Source organism: Lontra canadensis, unplaced genomic scaffold (assembly GCF_010015895.1).
Source record: "Lontra canadensis isolate GAN:19392208 unplaced genomic scaffold, GSC_riverotter_1.0 scaffold13, whole genome shotgun sequence".
Lineage (NCBI taxonomy): Eukaryota > Metazoa > Chordata > Mammalia > Carnivora > Mustelidae > Lontra > Lontra canadensis.
The window spans coordinates 21,000,648-21,018,551 of NW_022631007.1; positions in this window are offsets into that span (position 1 = coordinate 21,000,648).

Sequence of the window (17,904 nt, forward strand, 5' to 3'; positions counted from 1 at the left end):
AAAGAAGAAAGAGGGCAAAAGGAAGGGAAGAAAAAGAAAGCTCCGCTCCAGTGGGGATTTTCTTGAAAACTAACCACTGTTTGGAATACCAAATATGGTGTCTGCAGGGAATAATTACTGACGAGTTACGAGTATTTTCAGTCTCGATTTTTAAAACACGGCTCTTTTGATAGAGAAGATAAACGGTTAGGTAGCGAAGCCGGAAGGAGTTTGGGCAACATAAGGGAATTAAACAGGTACAAACTTGCAGTTACAAAACAAATTAGTAACATACAATGTACAGCATAGGGAATACAGTAAATATCGTAGTAACTCTGTATGGTGACAGATGGTAACTAGGCTTATCATGGGGGCCGTCACGATGATGGACACCGGAAATGAATAGGCTATAGTAAATCAACTATACTTAAATTTAAAAATAAAAGTGGTTTTTTGTTTTGAGAGCGTTTATCCAAAACATTTTCCTGAAGTTTGCATAAACACTAATTTCAGGGCGTGTTTTTAAAAATCACTCTTTTTATGTGTATATTACTGGACATACAGTTGACAAAGTGGATAGAAACCAAATAAGGTCAAAGTGGAAGTCCCTCTTCAAGATAGTAACTCTCACTGTAATTTATTGGTCATTTTAACCTCAAACTACAAATATTTACAGCCAGTGCAAGGTCAATTTTTGTCTTTTGCAACATTTTCTGGGCTGTGAAGTTGGGAAAGCTGTCGTGTTCACTTGGTTTCTATGACCCATGTCTCTTGAAAGTTTTCTTATAATCTTCTGTTCTGTTGTGAAGTTGTAAATAAACGCTTCATTAAGTGTCATCTTTTCCTTTGAAAACAAAAACATCTGGCTTATTTCAAGAACTTCAGTGTTTCTTAATCCTACACAAAGAACCACCTCACAGCTGCACTTGTTCATAAACAGAGGTCGGAGGGGATGTGTCAAAATGATACATTCTAGGATTAGTGCTATAGACTTATATAAAATAATACAGTGGTCTAAAAAAACAGATTTACAAAAGTCAAATTCATTTATATCAAGAATACTGACGGGAGGGGCGCCTGGGTGGCTCAGTGGGTTAAGCGGCTGCCTTCAGCTCAGGTCATGATCCCAGGGTCCTGGAATTGAGCCCCACCTCCCCTCCTCAGCAGGGAGCTTGCTTCTCCCTCTTGCTCTGTGCTTTCTCTCTCTCTCTCTCTCAAATAAATAAATAAAATCTGGAAAAAAAAAAAAAAAAGAATACTGATGGGAATAAAGTTGCTTTTCTAAGTGAAAAAAAATAAAGTAGTGCATGACAAGGACTTTTGTTCTCATCTGCCCAGTTAGAAAGTATTAAAAAAAACTCCCATCTGTTGCAACTTGAGAATGAGTTCCGTTCCACCTTAGAATTTTAGAGTGCATGAACTCTAGAGGTTATCTTGTTCAACATTATTTCTTCTTTATCTTATTTTTGTTTTTCATAAGCAGATGATAAGCACTAGGACCAGACCAGAGGAGGACTGATCTAATATTGACTCAGATCCTGTTAAAGTGCAAAAGATAGTAGGGAAGCCTTTTTTGGGCCACCTACATGCTAAAGCTGGGTCATGTGAGACAGTCTTCAGATCCAGAACTCTGCAAAGTGATGGGGGGGGTCTAACAATGAGTAGTCAGCTGCTGGACATACTATTATTAACAATCATAATTATTCATCTACAGAGGACTCCTGGACATTTTATAACCTTCTTGTATTTTGCCAACAGTATGAAATATAGGAATTACCTGCGTATGTAGATAAGTACACGAAGGCTTAAAGAGGTGATGAAAATCAAGCAACTAATCTATGACGACACTGATATCATATTTTACTCTCAACCATGAAATCCAGTATCGCCACACTGTGTTCTATGGTACCTGGAGAAGAAAGAATTCCATGGCCAAATATGATGGGGAAATGTTGCATACTGGATGATTCACGATGCACATTAGCACAGTAAGAGTTCTGAAAGATACTGCAGGAAAAAATTAAAGCACACATTAAACAGTTTAACTTTATTCAACCTTGAATTTATCAAACTAATTTGACCACCAAATTCTTTTTCTCGTGGAGCAGCTATTAATATCTCAGAGTTTCTAATAGGGCAATTTGAGTGATGCTTCACTAATGATGGAGTTCAGGACATGCTACTTCAAAATATGGCATATTGAATATTTTAAACTGGAGGAGTTTGAGAAAACAGTAGAAGCAAGATCATTCTCACCTTTCCCCCCACCACCACCCTTCTCTGAAACAGGTCTTGGAACTCTTCTGTGAGAGGTGCCTTCCCTTATCCTGGAGGAAGGGAACATTGTTATCTCTGCGACAAAGGGGCACTGAGAAGAATCCTAACAATCGGGACTTGCTAAGTTTCCCCCAATTCACTATGATTGCCTCAGGCTCTCTGATCTAACATTATTTCTACAGGACTATTCAGTCTTCATTAAACCTGTTTCCTTGGGTCTTCATTTCTTTTTGAATGTTCCCATGTCACATAAAACTTATATTAAAGACAGATTTGTAGGCTTTTCTCCTGCTAATCTCTTTGTCAGTTTAAATTTCAGACCCAGCGAGGGACCCTAAGAACATACAGGGAAACTTTTATGTTCCCTACACTAAATTATACCATCTCCTAATATAAAAATTATTGAATGTTTCTAAAGTAGTCAGTGAATATTATGTCACACATGAGATGCCCTGGACATCTCATGTAAATCTGCATTGCGTGATATGAGATGTTTATTACGTTACGTATTTACCTCCCCCACCAGATGGTAAGGAACTCCTCCCAGGCTTTTCTATAAATTCACACAAGCACACAAGCGCACACACACACACACCACTTATGTAGTACAATATAATGGGTGCTGTGAAGAGGTAACAGACAGGAACTAGCGAAACACCAAGGAGGGAGTGGTGTCCCCCCCACCCCTCCATCTCGGGAAGTCTGTTTCCTCTATAGAAGAAGTGGAGATTGAGTTAACTTTTAAAGTTATAGGAGGCCAACTGAAACCAAGGGTCTGGTGAAAACCAGAGGCATGAAACAATTTAGGGAGGCATCAAGACTTTTGTGGGCATGCAAATAAGGAAACTACCTGAAATCCATTATATTAAGCCCTGCCTTTTAGAAAAGGTGTTGGACCTCAAGCTTGTAATACTGTTGCCAAAATTCTGGTGACCTGGTTTGCAGTTCCTCTTTGGGGAAATTAGAATACTTACAACACTCCCAGAATTGTGCAAGATCCTGAGGGATTCAAGAGGTTTGCAACTGAAATATACAAAAGTAATTGAATGCTGCTAAGGAAGCTCATCATAAATGTTCTCACCACCAAAAAGAGATGGTCATTATGTGATGGGACGAAGGTGTTAAGGGAAACACTGTGGTAGTAATCCTTTTGCAATATATGAGGATATCAAATCAACAAGATGTACACCTAAAACTTACACCGTTTTATATGCCAATTTTATCTCAATAAAGCTGGAAAAGATAAAATAGAAAGCAGCTGATTTTTTAAAAAGTAAAGCAAAATAAGTATCCTATTCCTTACTCTTCTATCAAGCAAGCAATACTACATAGCTGGAGCATGATTTTTATATTGGATGGGGGGTTAAGTGCCAATTTCAAGTTACTGAGGATTCCCCCCACCTCGGTTTCCTCATCTGTAAAATGGAGCTGTTGTGAATGAGATACATGGTACATGTCAAGGGCTAAGCACAGTGCCTGACCCACGCACCGTCAGCTCGGTAAATAGTGTCTGTTACCATTTTATACACTGAAGAGATTTTCTTTTCCATTTTTTTTTTCTTACACATTTCTTCTCCTTTGTCTTCCCACCTATAGAACTACTTTTAAGGGGCACATGGGTGGCTCAGTGGGTTAAGCCTCTGCCTTTGGCTCAGGTCATGATCTCAGGGTCCTGGGATAGAGCCCTGCATGGGGCTCTCTGCTCAGTAGGGAGCGTGCTTCCCCCTCTCCTGCTGCCTGCCTTTCTGCCTACTTGTGATCTCTCTCTCTCTCTCTGTGTCAAATAAATAAACAAAATCTTAGGAAAAAAAAAAAAAGAACTACTTCTAAGACAAAGATCTTTTTTTTTTTTTTTTGCCATCACCTATAGTTACTAGTCCAATAACTATACCTAGTACATGCTATATAGCTACTTATTTCTAACTAGTGGTTAGATGCAAGAAGAGAAGTCAAATATTTGGACCCAATGTTATAACCCCTTTGTCTGAGTTTTCATATTAGTATGTATGAATAAGTTTGCATAAGTAAGTAAAATAGTGTGAGATAGATCAAACATTTAAAAAAAAAAAAAAAGTTAAGTGGTGCCTGGGTGGCTCAGTCTATTAAATATCTGTCTGCCTTCATCTCAGGTCATGATGCCAGGGCCCTGGGATAGAGCCCAAATTCAGCTCCCTGCTCAGCAGGGAGCCTGCTTCTCTCTCTCTGGATCCCCCTGCTTGTGTTCTCTCTCTCTCTCTCTGTGTCAAATAAATAAAATCTTAAAACAGAACAAAAGTTAATCCAAGGAAAATAATTAATAATAATAATAATAATAATAATAGGGGTGCCTGGGTGGCTCAGTGGGTTAAAGCCTCTGCCTTCAGCTGAGTCATGATCCCAGGGTCCTGGGTTTGAGCTCCACATAGGGCTCTCTGCTCAGCAGGGAGCCTGCTTCCCCCCCACCCTCTCTGTCTCTCTGCCTACTTGTAATCCCTGTCTGTCAAATAAATAAATACAATCTTTTAAAAAAATAATAATAATAAAGAAAAAAGGACATTAACTTCTTGAATCTTCCCTGGGCCACTCATTTATCATGTAAACATAGTTGATCAGTTAGAAAATTTTGTTTTAAGTATTTAGAAAATGAAGCTACTGTCTTTGACAACGCTGGAAAGGGGAACAATTAAGTGTTTTACTCATGAACTAGAGGCTCAAAAATAAGCATCAACTCTTAATATCCAAGCCTGGAGGACAGCAAACAGTAAACCTCAATCATATATTAAGGAAATTAAAGAAATCTAAGAATATTGCTCGCATTTTCTTGCTTTGCTTGTCTAGTTGCAAACTGAATATTGCTTCTGACAGAACTCTCCTAGGCTGAACTGATGAAAGGATTAACCAAACTGTTAGGCTTGAACTTAAAAATCACAAGAGAGAAAAAAACTCAAAGAATCTTGAGATTCTCAGGGTGTTTAAAAAGAACATAGCCTCAGAATTTTGGGAAAATCAAAATATTAAATTCTGATTGTGTTATCACCAAAATTCCCAAATGAGAAAGAATCAGGCAAAGCTTCCAAATAAATTAATGTAGCTTATCAGGGAGGTCAGCTGTTAAGACAACATGAATAAACATAAACATAACAGCTTAAAAACAGCTTTAAAGATGTTAGAAAAAATTTATTTTGCTTACTATTTTTGTTTTTTGATTTGGGAATTTCTAGTTTGTTTATGTCTGAGGGGCTATTTGGGGAGTTATAGAAATTGCCAAGAAGCAAGATTTGGGGTGGTGCTTTGGTAAGTTGTTTCTGATTATTTCTTTGGTTTAAATAGTAACCCACAAGAGGTGTCAAATCATTGCAACAAGGAAAGTCACTGATGGAATCAGCATATAAATAACATAACAGGCAAAGGAGTTCAACATCTTGTTTTAAGTTAAGTTTGTTTTCTTGGTATTAGTGAACCTAGTTAGATATAAGAATATAATTTCCACTAAGATATATCTCAGTATAGTGTACGATATTTGTAGATTTTCCTTGCAGCGTGTACCAAATTATAAGAAAGAGAAAACGTGGTTGTGGGCAAAAGGACATCCAGTAGACTAGTACTTAGCAAACTCTAATGTCCACATGGATCTGAGGATCTTGCAAACATGCAGATCCTGATTCCACAGGTTTAGGGTGAGGGTTCTGTATTTCAGACATTGGTAGGCGATACTGGTGATTCTGGTTCTTGGACTGTACTCTGAGTAGTGAGGCTGTAGACTAATCAGTTCACTGAAAGAAGAGAGAGTGACCAGAAATGGTCATTCCAGTGGAAGGGTACTGTCTACTGTGGGGCTCTCCTTGTCCTGGCTTAGCCAGTGAACATAGGGCTCTTTTCCTGTTTGCCAGCCTGGTGGGTGGATCCATGGACGGAAGGCAAGGCATTTCCAGGGGCTCATGGTAGAAAGAGCAACAGCTGTTCCTGTCTTCCATGCTATCTCCTTGAGAGAACAAGGGCTCCTTATCAGCAATGAGGCTGCCACCACAGCTCTTCTAAAATGGAAAGGAAGGAATAAACCATGGGGGTGAACAGGTCAAGATAATGCAAAAAATGGAAAGAGGAAGTAAGGAGAAGTCAGCAGGGGGGAAGGTAAGAGTAAGACTAGTGTATCTGAGAAACATTCTTTCCCCTTCATTAATTATTCATTTCAATTTATTCTAAATATATTGTCCAAGATAGAATGATCTCACACACAGCATTCATTTTAATAACATAATATCTACTGGGGCATTTTGGTGATGTTGGAACATAAAACCAGAGGTAATTCATCCCTTCAGCCCTTAAACTCCTCCAGAAAAAATTACAAATAAAAACAGGTTTTATCCCTAATAAAAATAAAACAAAAAATTGTCCTTTGGATCTTATTGCTTGGTTGGTCCCTTATTGCTTATGAATTGGAATGGAAATATTAATGCCTTTTGGGAGGTTGACCTCAGCTGTTTTCCAACCCTTTGAAGAATAAGAAGTCTAGTTTTGGTGCCAATACTCAAAGCAAAGTTTTCTCAGGTGGGTGAACAATGGCTGGTACATTGCTTGTCACTACCTTAAAACCACCAGGAGAACCAGGCTGAGTTTCTGCTCTGACCCTTCCTAGTTCTGTGAACTTGGGCGTATGTAATGGGTCTGGCATATAATAGTTGCTCAAAAAAATGTGAGTTCTGACCATATCCCCCTTTAACTTTCTAAAACTCAGTTTCTCAGTTTCCTCAGATGCAAAATGAAGATAATAATGTTTACCTGACAATTATATAAGGTGTTTTGTGAGGATTAATGAACTAATATTCATAAAAATGCTGTTTGAACAGTAAATGCAAAGTAAAATAATATTATCAATATTAGCTACTGGTCTGAAGCTCCAATGAGAAGAATTGATTTTCAGGGGTGATTGTGGGGTAGGAGAAAATACCTAAACAAGTTAAATAAAATTTAAGATCTCATGGGGTCACGAAGGCAATTATACATAACCACCCGGGATGTATACTGTACAAGGCCTGCTGGTGTTCCCTAGGATTGCTCAGTGTGTGCTGGGGAGGGATTCAAGACTTGCTTTGTTGCTGGTCTAGAATTGGACAGAACAAGTAAGAACAAGTCAATCAAATAAGAAGCCTAAGATCCATTCATTCTCTCTCTGTCTCAACTATTTTTGTCATATTATCTTACGAACTTTACATAGGAAAGACATAATTGCTGATTGGCATTTTTGTGATGTAGTCTCCTCCGTCCTTCTACCCTGAAGGTGCCCCAAGCAACAATGCAATCTTCTCTGCTCCTCACAGAGCTCCCTTCTGTGGCCACCACCCTGATCTGCTCTCCACCAAGGGACAATGTGATGAGATGGCCCAGCTCTCTTAAAAACCCACTTCAAATGTTCTTTATTCTTGTGCCACAGCCAGTGTCTCCTTTCCTCCACACATTCTTGCATTAAAATTCACAGTGGGTTGTTTCAGTTCTCCAAGAATTTTCATGATGGCTAATTTACATTCGGAATTTACCCTGTTAATGATTCCCTTTGTCCTTTCATCCTGAACACCCCTGCCAGAATATTCTCCTAAAAGTGTTACTTTTATTACGTCATTCCACACCTTAGCCCTTGCCGATGACAGATGACATCTAACATACCCAGCCCAAACTCCAGAGTGCAAGACCTACCCTTCTTCCATGCTCCCCACCCTAAACTGTTTGCACAACAGGCTGGCTATAGCTTTCTTTTTAACTTTAGTATTTATTACTCCCCTTCTCCGTATCCAACAAATTACTCAGCTATCCAGCTCCAGAATGCTCTTATCAATGAACTGGGCTCCTTTCCCCTCCCACCATCTCCCCTTCCTGAGATGTTTTCCCGCTCCTGTTTATTATCTCAGTCACACAGTCATACAAGTGAACTTCCAACAAACACATATGCAGCGGCGATACCCAAAATATTAACAACTGATCAGTATGGACACTGAGCCATCAGAAAGGCTCTAGCCAAAGAGCTGGAACAGTGTCCTAGAGAATTCTTTCTGAGCCAGGCCTAAGTCCTACAGTTGCTGAATCCTAGGAAAGTGAGAGGAGAGGAGAAAGTGTTAGAAGTTTCTGATAGAGGGACAGGTATGGCCAGGGCAGTGGAGACACTGGGATGGGCATGGAGGAAGATGGCAATCAATTGCCACAAAAACATATTTCGTTATTTAACATCTGAACACCCAGAGTATACTGGCTGACCACCAGAGTCAGGCTTTGCTCATTCATCTCCAGGCTCAACATAAGCTCCTGTCCAACAAACCAAGAGACAGCAATGCCTCCCCACTAAATTATTTTAGCATGTTTTGCCCATTCCACTTACTAGGCACACTCACAGCCCTCCATCGTTAATTGGTTTTTAGGGACTATTGTGCAATTTGTCCCAAAAAGTTGGAAATCAAGAGTTGTACTATATCTTTGTCTCTCCCTAAATGTCAAATACAGTGCCTCTTGTAAGTAGTCACTTATCCTATATTTATTAATGAAAACTGGTTGACTGAATAATTCAGAATAATCAAGAACAAGAGAACTGAGTTATATACTTCATAACTCAGACATTTCAAAAATTTTATTTATTTGACAGACAGAGATCACAAGTAGGCAGAGAGGCAGGCAGAGAGAGAGGGGGAAGCAGGCTCCCTGCTGAGCAGAGAGCCCAATGTGGAGCTCGATCCCAGGACCCTGAGATCTGGACCTGAGCCCAAGGCAGCAGCTTAACCCACTGAGCCACCCAGGCGCCCCATAATCCAGACATTTCAAACCATGTAGAGGATGAGGGAGTGACAGACATCTTTGAGACTCTGATAAGAGCTAGGGACTCTCTTCCCAGAAACATCTATAGCCACACAAAATCATGCATTCAAATTCAGTTATCTGACTTATCCCCTCAGCCATTCATAGATTCCTGAAGAGTCCATGCAACCTAGCTAAGGAGCATGGTTTAAATTAAATTTTAATTGAATCTAGAGCACTAACTGAAGGAATTAACTGTGTGTGTGTGTGTGTGTGTGTGTGTGTGCATCTTACAGGTACACCTATTCATTTCATGAAGGAAATAGCACTTGTACACAAATATGTAGAGCAATGTTCCATGTTCCCACTTAACAGAGCCTGCTTAAAAGTATAGCCAGACTGACAGTTCATCTGACCGGCGCTCCAAGTAAAGCTGTTCATGAGGACCATGAGCAGGCCCAGGACTCGAAGTTTTCAAAGCTCTACTTCTTTTGTCATACTCTTGATTTTATCAATTATGAAGACCATCAACCCCATTCTTAGTCAGATCTCCAGGTAACCTTGAGTACAGCAGGGCTTCACAGAGGATCCAAACATTTTTAATAAGCATCTTGGCACAGGATAAATGGCTTAGACCACACCAAAGCCCCACAGCCAACTACTAAAGACTTAACTTAGGTGTTATCTTGGTATTCCTATAAGGAAGAGACTTCAGGAGAGCTCATCCCTTTTCCACTCTGGTCTCATGGTATCTAAGGGTTTATTTCCTTACCTCTACCTGAAGAACAGCGGGACCCAGTAGGGGTCCAGTAGGGGGCCAGTCTCCTCCAGAAATGTTACACTACTGCCTGAGGGTTTCAGCTAACATGCGCTTATTACTGATTACACTTGTAGAGGTCAAGTAACAAGTGCTGTAACAATCTATCTTTGACTGGTTGAACTAATTAACAAGTACCACATGCCAAAGTGTGAAGAGTGTGATTCATGTCTAACTGGAAGGGAAAGGGGACATATGAAAATGCAAGATCAATTGTGCCGTAGACAGGACTTCATTCATCAGGGAAAGCAACCTTGGTACATAAATTAGAGTGTAGACATGAGGCATAAAATAGTGAGATCATCGTCACTGAAACCCTGTGTGGAATCGACTCCCACTGAGTTACGCACCATGACTCAAAGAGATGGACTTCCATCAACTCCCCAAGGCAGCTAAACTAGCTTCCTTGTAATAAACTTCTCTCTGGAATTAAAAAAAAAAAAAAAAAAGAACTTATTTACAAGGGAAGCTCCTGGCTATGGTAAAAACATGAAATTCTAGAGAGATTACACTTTCTCATATTTCATACTTTTGTGTTTCATTTCTTGGGAAAAAGTATAAAATCTTGTATTGTCCAAAACATCTTGGCGTGCACTACTACTACAGAAATGTTACATATGGATAGCGAGGAGAACCCTGGAAGAAAATGATAAAGAGGGGCACCTGGGGGGTTCAGTGGATTAAAGCCTCTGCCTTCAGCTCAGGTCATGATCCCAGGGTCCTGGGCTCAAGCTCCGAGTTGGGCTCTTTGCTCAGCAGGAAACCTGCTTCCTCCTCTCTCTCTGTCTGCCTCTCCGCCTACTTGTTATCTCTGTCTGTCAAATAAATAAATAAATAAATAAAATCTTTAAAAAAATAATAAGGAAAAAAATAGTTCCATAAATTCTGATTACAATTAGAGCCAACTTATGGTTTTATGGCCACAAACCAAAGTAATACTACTGGGAAACACTAAAAAAGTCACTATTTCCCAAAAAATCATTGGAGAAATAACATCAATTCTCTGGACTCATGTAGGAGAGGGTGGACGGCATGACTCACCAGCAGCCCAATTTTTCATCTGCTTTGACAACTGTGATAACATGTGGAAGTGTCTGAAGGGAGAAAATTAATTCTCACTGCGTCATTCTGTGTGGTACAGTGCCCTGCCCAACATATGGATAGATCCTTACCAAAAATTGGTGGTAACATGAGACTCAGGGGAATTCATGGTGTGCGGGGAAAAAACATCAGAAGAAGCAGTCTCCCTGGTCCTCTTCTGCAGCTAATTGGTGACATGCTTGCAAAACCAAGCTATCAGAAGCAGGGCTGGGGGGAGAGGGGTGACTAAAGAATTACTTGACGATCTTCTGCTGTTTCTTGATTTATGGCAATACTTGTGTGTGACTGAAATGCACAACTTCTCTTCAACATCTACTTGGCTTTGTTGCCCAGAGCCTCAGTAGTATTAAGCCTACAGTTTCAGCACATATGCCCACTGTCTCCACTAAGTGGGCATCTGGCCATTGTGGGAAGAGTGACCACCAGAGTGACTGAAGTGGTACCTCCCATAGAGGCATGGCCTGAGAATATTCATGGAACAAGGTAATATGAACCAGTTTATGGGCCTGACCTCACTCTTTTCCTATTTACACCACAGCTCTGGCCCAAAGATGCCTTACTTCCTGGGACAACAGAAGCTATATCTGAGAATTAAAAAAAGAAGAAGAAGAAGAAGAAGAAGAAGAAGAAGAAGAAGAAGAAGAAGAAGAAGGAGAAGAAGAAGAAGAAGAAGAAGAAGAAGAAGGAGAAGAAGGAGAAGAAAAAGAATTCTAGGTATGAAATAAAATCTGGAAGTGTTGGGAAACTTTCAGGTGGAATGGTTGTAACTTTTCCAGGCTCCAAAAGCAGGATGATGGAATCCTGAGGATTACAGGGTTATCATTTAAAATTTTAGTGAGATGAATGAGTAAGCACAAATGGAATATTATTTAACTCTAAAAAGGAAGTAAATACTGACATAGGCTGTAACATGGATAAGCCTTGAGAACACGCTAAATGAAATAAGCTGGTCAAGGAGTGCTTTCCTGACTCAGTCAGTAGAACATACAACTCTTGATCTTGAGGTTATGAGTTCGAGCCCCACATTAGGTGTAGATATTATTTCAAGTCTTTAAAAAAAAAAAAAAAGAAAGGAGTTCATCAGAAATGAATATATATTGTATGATTCCACTTATGTGAGGTAACTAGTGTGATCCAATTCTTAGAGACAGAAAATAAAATCATGTTTGTCAGTGGTGGGAGGTGGGGAGAATGAAGAGTTATTGTTTGATGGGTACAGAGTTTCACCTTGAGAAAATGACATGAGTTCTCAGGCTGGATGGTGATGATGGTTATACAACAGTAAGAATGTACTTAATACCACTAAACTGTAAAGTAATTGTAAACTACACACTTAGAAATGGTTAATAGTAAATTCTACTTATGTGTATTTTACCGCAATTAAAAATTTTAGTCAAGGGGCACCTGGATGGCTCAGTGGGTTAAAGCCTCTGCCTCCAGCTCAGGTCATGATCCAAGGGTCCTGGGATCGAGCCCCACATCAGGCTCTCTGCTCAGTGGGGAGCCTGCTTTCCACCCCACCCCCCGCTTCCCCCTCTGCCTACTTGTGATTTCTGTCTGTCAAATAAATAAATAAAATCTTAAAAAAATAAAATGTATTAAAAAAATTTAGTTGTATTTGCATGTGAATCTTTGTATTACATTGTAGAACAATGTAGGTAAGATCAGTGATTGCTTTTACAAAGAGTTACTGTTTTCAGATTGATGGGAAAAGAGAAGACAGATTTGTGTATCTCACATTGAACTTCCCCTTCTTATTTGGGAAGTGAGTTCCAATCATTTCATGGTGAGAGAACTTGTTCATTTTGTGTAAAAGTAAAGAAAAGAGGAAGAGGAAAGAGAGAAGAGGAAGAAGGAAGACGAAAAGGAAGAAGATTTCTGTCCTGGCACTCTTCTTTTATGCAGATACATTCCCACAAGTTTCTCCCAACACACACCTACACATCTGGTCTTGGATCCAAGATAAAGATGCAACTGGGTTGAGTCTGACTTTCCAATCTAATTTCCCACAATTCTGTTACATTAGTCCTGTCAGTCCCTTCCACCTACAAATTCCTGCCACCTGCTGTCAGCCACAGAATCTCAGAGCTGGAGAATTCAGAGGTCATCTAGTTCAGCTGCTGGCCAGATGCTTGAGTCCTCTCTACATAATTGCTCCATACATGGGGCTGACATCTTATTTAGCTGATTTTTTTCACTCAGGTTTTCCAGTTGGGTCCACAGAGTAGTTTTACAAAGAAAATAATAAATAAATAAATAAATAAATAAATAAATAAATAAATAAGCAAGCTACTCTCAGGGAAAAGGGAAAAAAGGAAAAAAGTAGACTATCATTCAAAATAAAAGTTAAAGTTCTTCTCATTTATTAATTATATTTTGAAGTAGTATCTAAATCCAATTGCAGAATATTAAGTCTAGCGTGATTGCATTTTTGTCCCAATGTGTGTGTGTGTACAAGAAAAAAAGCTTCTACATAAATACATAAAGTTCCTTTGCAAATAAAGTCATCTCTTTATTTTCTACCTTTGTTTATTTGTATTTTCTCATTTTTATTCAATTAAGGTTTATGATTTCTTCAACAAATGAAGAAAGTATGTATAAAGTACGTTTATTTACATATGCAAACAGACTTGAGGTGGAGATAAATTATCAAGTGATACAAAATTTGCAACAGAACAAACAACATGAATTAATATTGAAATGTACTTCAGAGAATTGGGCTTAATCAAGCAAATGGAGTGAAGAAATTGACCATGAGCTCATGTTTCCAAGGAAAGAGAGATTTATTTATGGGATCAGAGCCAAACCACAAAACGCAAATTTGATGTTGAAGATACAGAGCACAAAGGGCTGGGTGCCATCCAAGACTCTGGCTGCTTTTGTTGCTGCTTAAGCTATTCATTCAATACACATTGAACCTTAGAGTTTACTGTATGTCACGTACAGTGCTAAAGTTTGAGCAGAATTCAAAGATGACTGAGACATGACCCTTGCCCTTAAGGCACTCACGCTTTTCCCGCTCCGCTAGAAAAGTGCTCTGGTCAACAACTTGATGCTTCTCTTAGAGAATGTTTTCAAAACTACTTTCATTAGTCTTGTCCCACGGTGTCTCCACATCTTAGTCACTGTGGCACCTAAAATAAAGCCCAGAAGTTCTTTTTGTGTTGGTATCTTCAACTTTTGGTATTGCTGGCATGGGTAGATTCTGTGGAGCTTCTGCTAGTCCGTTTTAGTATCTGCCGTGGACATAGCAAGTATTAGTAAACAGGGCACTCCCTTCCTCAAGGAAATACTCAACGTTTCCATGGACAACCTCTGTCCAAGCACACAGCATTCTCCACCTTCACGTTCTACTCAACAGCTAGCAACAAGACCTTTGAATCTGTTTCTACACACTCTTCTTTCTTGACAAAGGCTTAACTGATAATGAAGGTGAATAAAGGACTTAGGACTCTTTCAGTTAACCTTGAAAGCTCCTATCTCTTCCTTCTACTTATCAAACTCAAGAGCAAACCTCCAAAATATTGCTTCTTCTCCACCGCTACCAGCACTGTCCATGCCACCATCCCATCTCCTCTCCCTGGACAACTGTGGTGGCCTCCTTACATGACTCCCTGTTGTCCCTCTTAACCCACCACAAGTTATTCTCTGAATACACTCAAAAGGGATTTTTTATTATTATTTATTTTTTTTTAAAGATTTTATTTATTTAGTTGACAGAGATCACAAGCAGGCAGAGAGGCAGGCAGAGAGAGAGGAGGAAGCAGGCTCCCTGCTGAGCAGAGAGCCCGATGCGGGGCTCGATCCCAGGACCCTGAGATCATGACCTGAGCCGAAGGCAGAGGCTTAACCCACTGAGCCACCCAGGTGCCCCTCCAAAGGGATTTTTTAAAAACCTAGTTTGATCATGATATCTCCTGTTTAAAAACTGATAGCTTCCCCCTACACAAAGACTAACCTGAAATGCCTTACAGAACCACACAGTACTAGCCATGGCCTGCTTTTCCTTCTTGTTAGCTCCATCTTCTTGGTCTCATTTCTGGTCCTGAAGAACAGACCAAGTCCATTCTCGCCCCAAAACTTTTATCCCAGTCCTCTCATCTGTGTGGCACATTTGGCCGCTGATCTTTACTAAGCTGGTTCCTTCACATCCTTCAGATAAAAGCTCAAATATCACCTCCTCAGAGAGATCTTCCCGGAGCAGTTTGTCTCCATAGTTAAGAGTCACCTTCACAGCATTTCTGAGTCCACAGTGCTGACTGTTGGCTAGAAAGCACTGTTTCTCCTCCACGAAGTCCCACACTCTTCAATAGGTTAAACTAGGTGCCTTCACAGTATGATGATCAAGGCCAACCCTGGTTCCAGAGGGTGGAGAAATAGACTCATTTCTTGTTGAAGTGAGTGCAAGGTCACATGACGTAGGGACAGAAGCACGGGGGCGTGATTCACTGAAGCCCATTATTATACTGATCTCTTGCACCCTTTCAGCCCTATTAAAAGAGACCATTGCAACACCTGTCATGACTGAGAAGTTGGTCACAGCAGCCAACCCCCAAACAACACTGCTTCTGCTCAGCTTTGTGGCAGTAAAATGGATCCTCTGTGTCCTCCCTCTTGTACCAAGTAGCTCATTTGTGTGCCCGTCTCATGGGATGCATCTGACTGGCATCATACAGATGACATATCTGCACCCAGCAGCAAGGAAGCTGGAAATCATGTTTTTGAATTTTCCACTAAAATGGAAATATTTCTACTGTGGGTAACTAGCAAAATATGAAGAAGGGATTCAAAAAAATCCTGATTAGTCACAAATGACAGTGGCTACCTACCATATCCTTCAATAAAACCTAAAAACCTTTTATAACCTTAAGTAGTAGTGTTACAGAGAATAAATGAAAAGAGTGGTGTGTGGAAGTGAGGCTTAATGCACACTTACCTGATTCTCAAGCAGAAGGAATAATATACTATTGAAAGCCTGTGCCCAAGAAGCCCAGAAACTGCAGCAAAGAAAGTGGTCCGTGTGCAACTTAAAGAAGAAGACCGAGCACAAGATTTCAGACTAACAACATCCTAGAGGAAGGTGGCCCAGGTTAAAAAAGAATTTTTATAATGGATACAGTCGCAACTCTCAAATATATATAAAATGAACAGATAGCAAAGACTTTTATTTAACTTATGAATTAATGAGGAATCCAGGGAAAATTTCTAAAAAGGGGTAGGGGGAGCTAACAACAACAGTTCAAAGGCTAATCCAAAGTGCAGACACAGATATAGGCAATTAGGAATGCAGAAACAAAGTAACTCACACACACAAAACTGACCAGTATCTACAGGACAATAACTAATTTTATCTCCGTTGGACAGAACTAATTTATGTCTCTATTGACAAGAGAAATTTGCATTACTGAGAATTTTATTTAATTTACAAAGTTGTGAAATAGCTCAAAGACAATAAAAAACAAAGATAGCTCTATAGTCAGATTAATTCAGAGGATATACTAGATAATACCCAATAATCCATTGACAATGCCACCAGGAAACTTTTGCCCAGCTTAACATCATTCACAATTTTTCCTGACTTTCTAAAGGGAGAGAAAAACTGACTTTTGAGCTATATAAGTCCACATTTGCCTATCATGTGCACAATGAAATATATTAAGAAAAAAAGAGGAATTCTATTTCAAATTAAAATTTAGAAAGTCTGAAGAGAAACTAGCTCCAAATCAACTGGTAAGAACCAGATATTAGCCAGAAAATCAAAGCCTTAAAAAACACAGTAGGAAAAAAAAAAATAGAAAACAACAACAAAAATAGTAGAACACCTGAAACCAATATAATTCTGCATGTCAAATATACCCCAATTAAAAAAAATCAGAGAACCAAGGACAACTCCCCTACAAAAACCTTAAGTTAACTAAATTCCAGAAAGTGATAAGTCCATCCTAGAAGATGAGACCCTCAGCTGCTTTCATTATTAGGAGAGCAGAGAGGAAAAGTGAAATCCATAGACCAGATTGACTCCACCCACCAGACAAGCAGCATGATAAAGGAAGCAACATTACTTACTTTAGTCTTTACCATTTTTTTGCACAAAATGTTTGGTGTATGATAAAAAATTACAAAACAGATAAGCAAGAAAATGTGACCCCAGATCAAGACAGGATATAGTCAACAGAACAAGCCCAAATATGAAATTACACACCAACGATTGGAACTTTAAAGTAATTATGTTAAATATATTCAATAATTTAGTGGAAAAATTAAAGAATATGAATGAATGAATGGAGAATGTCTTCAGAGAGATGAAAACTATTTTTAAAAAAAGAACTGGGACTGCTTTTGGCTCAGGTCATGATCTTGGAGTCCTGGGATCGAGTCCCACTTTGGGCTCCCTGCTCAGTGGGGAATCTGCTTCTCCCTCTGACCCTCCCTCTTCTCGTGCTCTCTCTCTCATCCTCTCTCTCTCAAATAAATAAATAAAATCTTTTAAAAAAAACTCACTAGAAATGTTTGAAATTTAAAAATATTAAATATTAATTCGATGGGTTCAACAGCAGTCTGGACATAGCAGAGGCAAGGATCAACTTGACCACAGGTGAAAACACAAAGGAAAAAAGAGTTACAAATATGGAAGAGTGGATCCAAGAGCCATAGGACTACAAATAGTGTAACATGAAAGTCATTGGGTCCCCATAAAGAAGGGAGAGAAAGAAATGAGTATGTGAGGAGTTAGTGGTCAAGAATTGACAAAGGAGTTTCCAATTTGGTGAACACATGGAAGTGCAGGGAGAGCACCTCACCTGGAGAGGGAATGGAAGCTCCACACACCATTCTACATATTGCCCTCTGCAGCTCTTCCATCCAGCTGTTCCTGAGTTATATTTATTTATAATAAGCCAGTAATCTAATTACATTGACAATGATTGGCCATGGAGACAAAACTAACTTGGTTGGAAAGACTGCTTTCTGCAGGT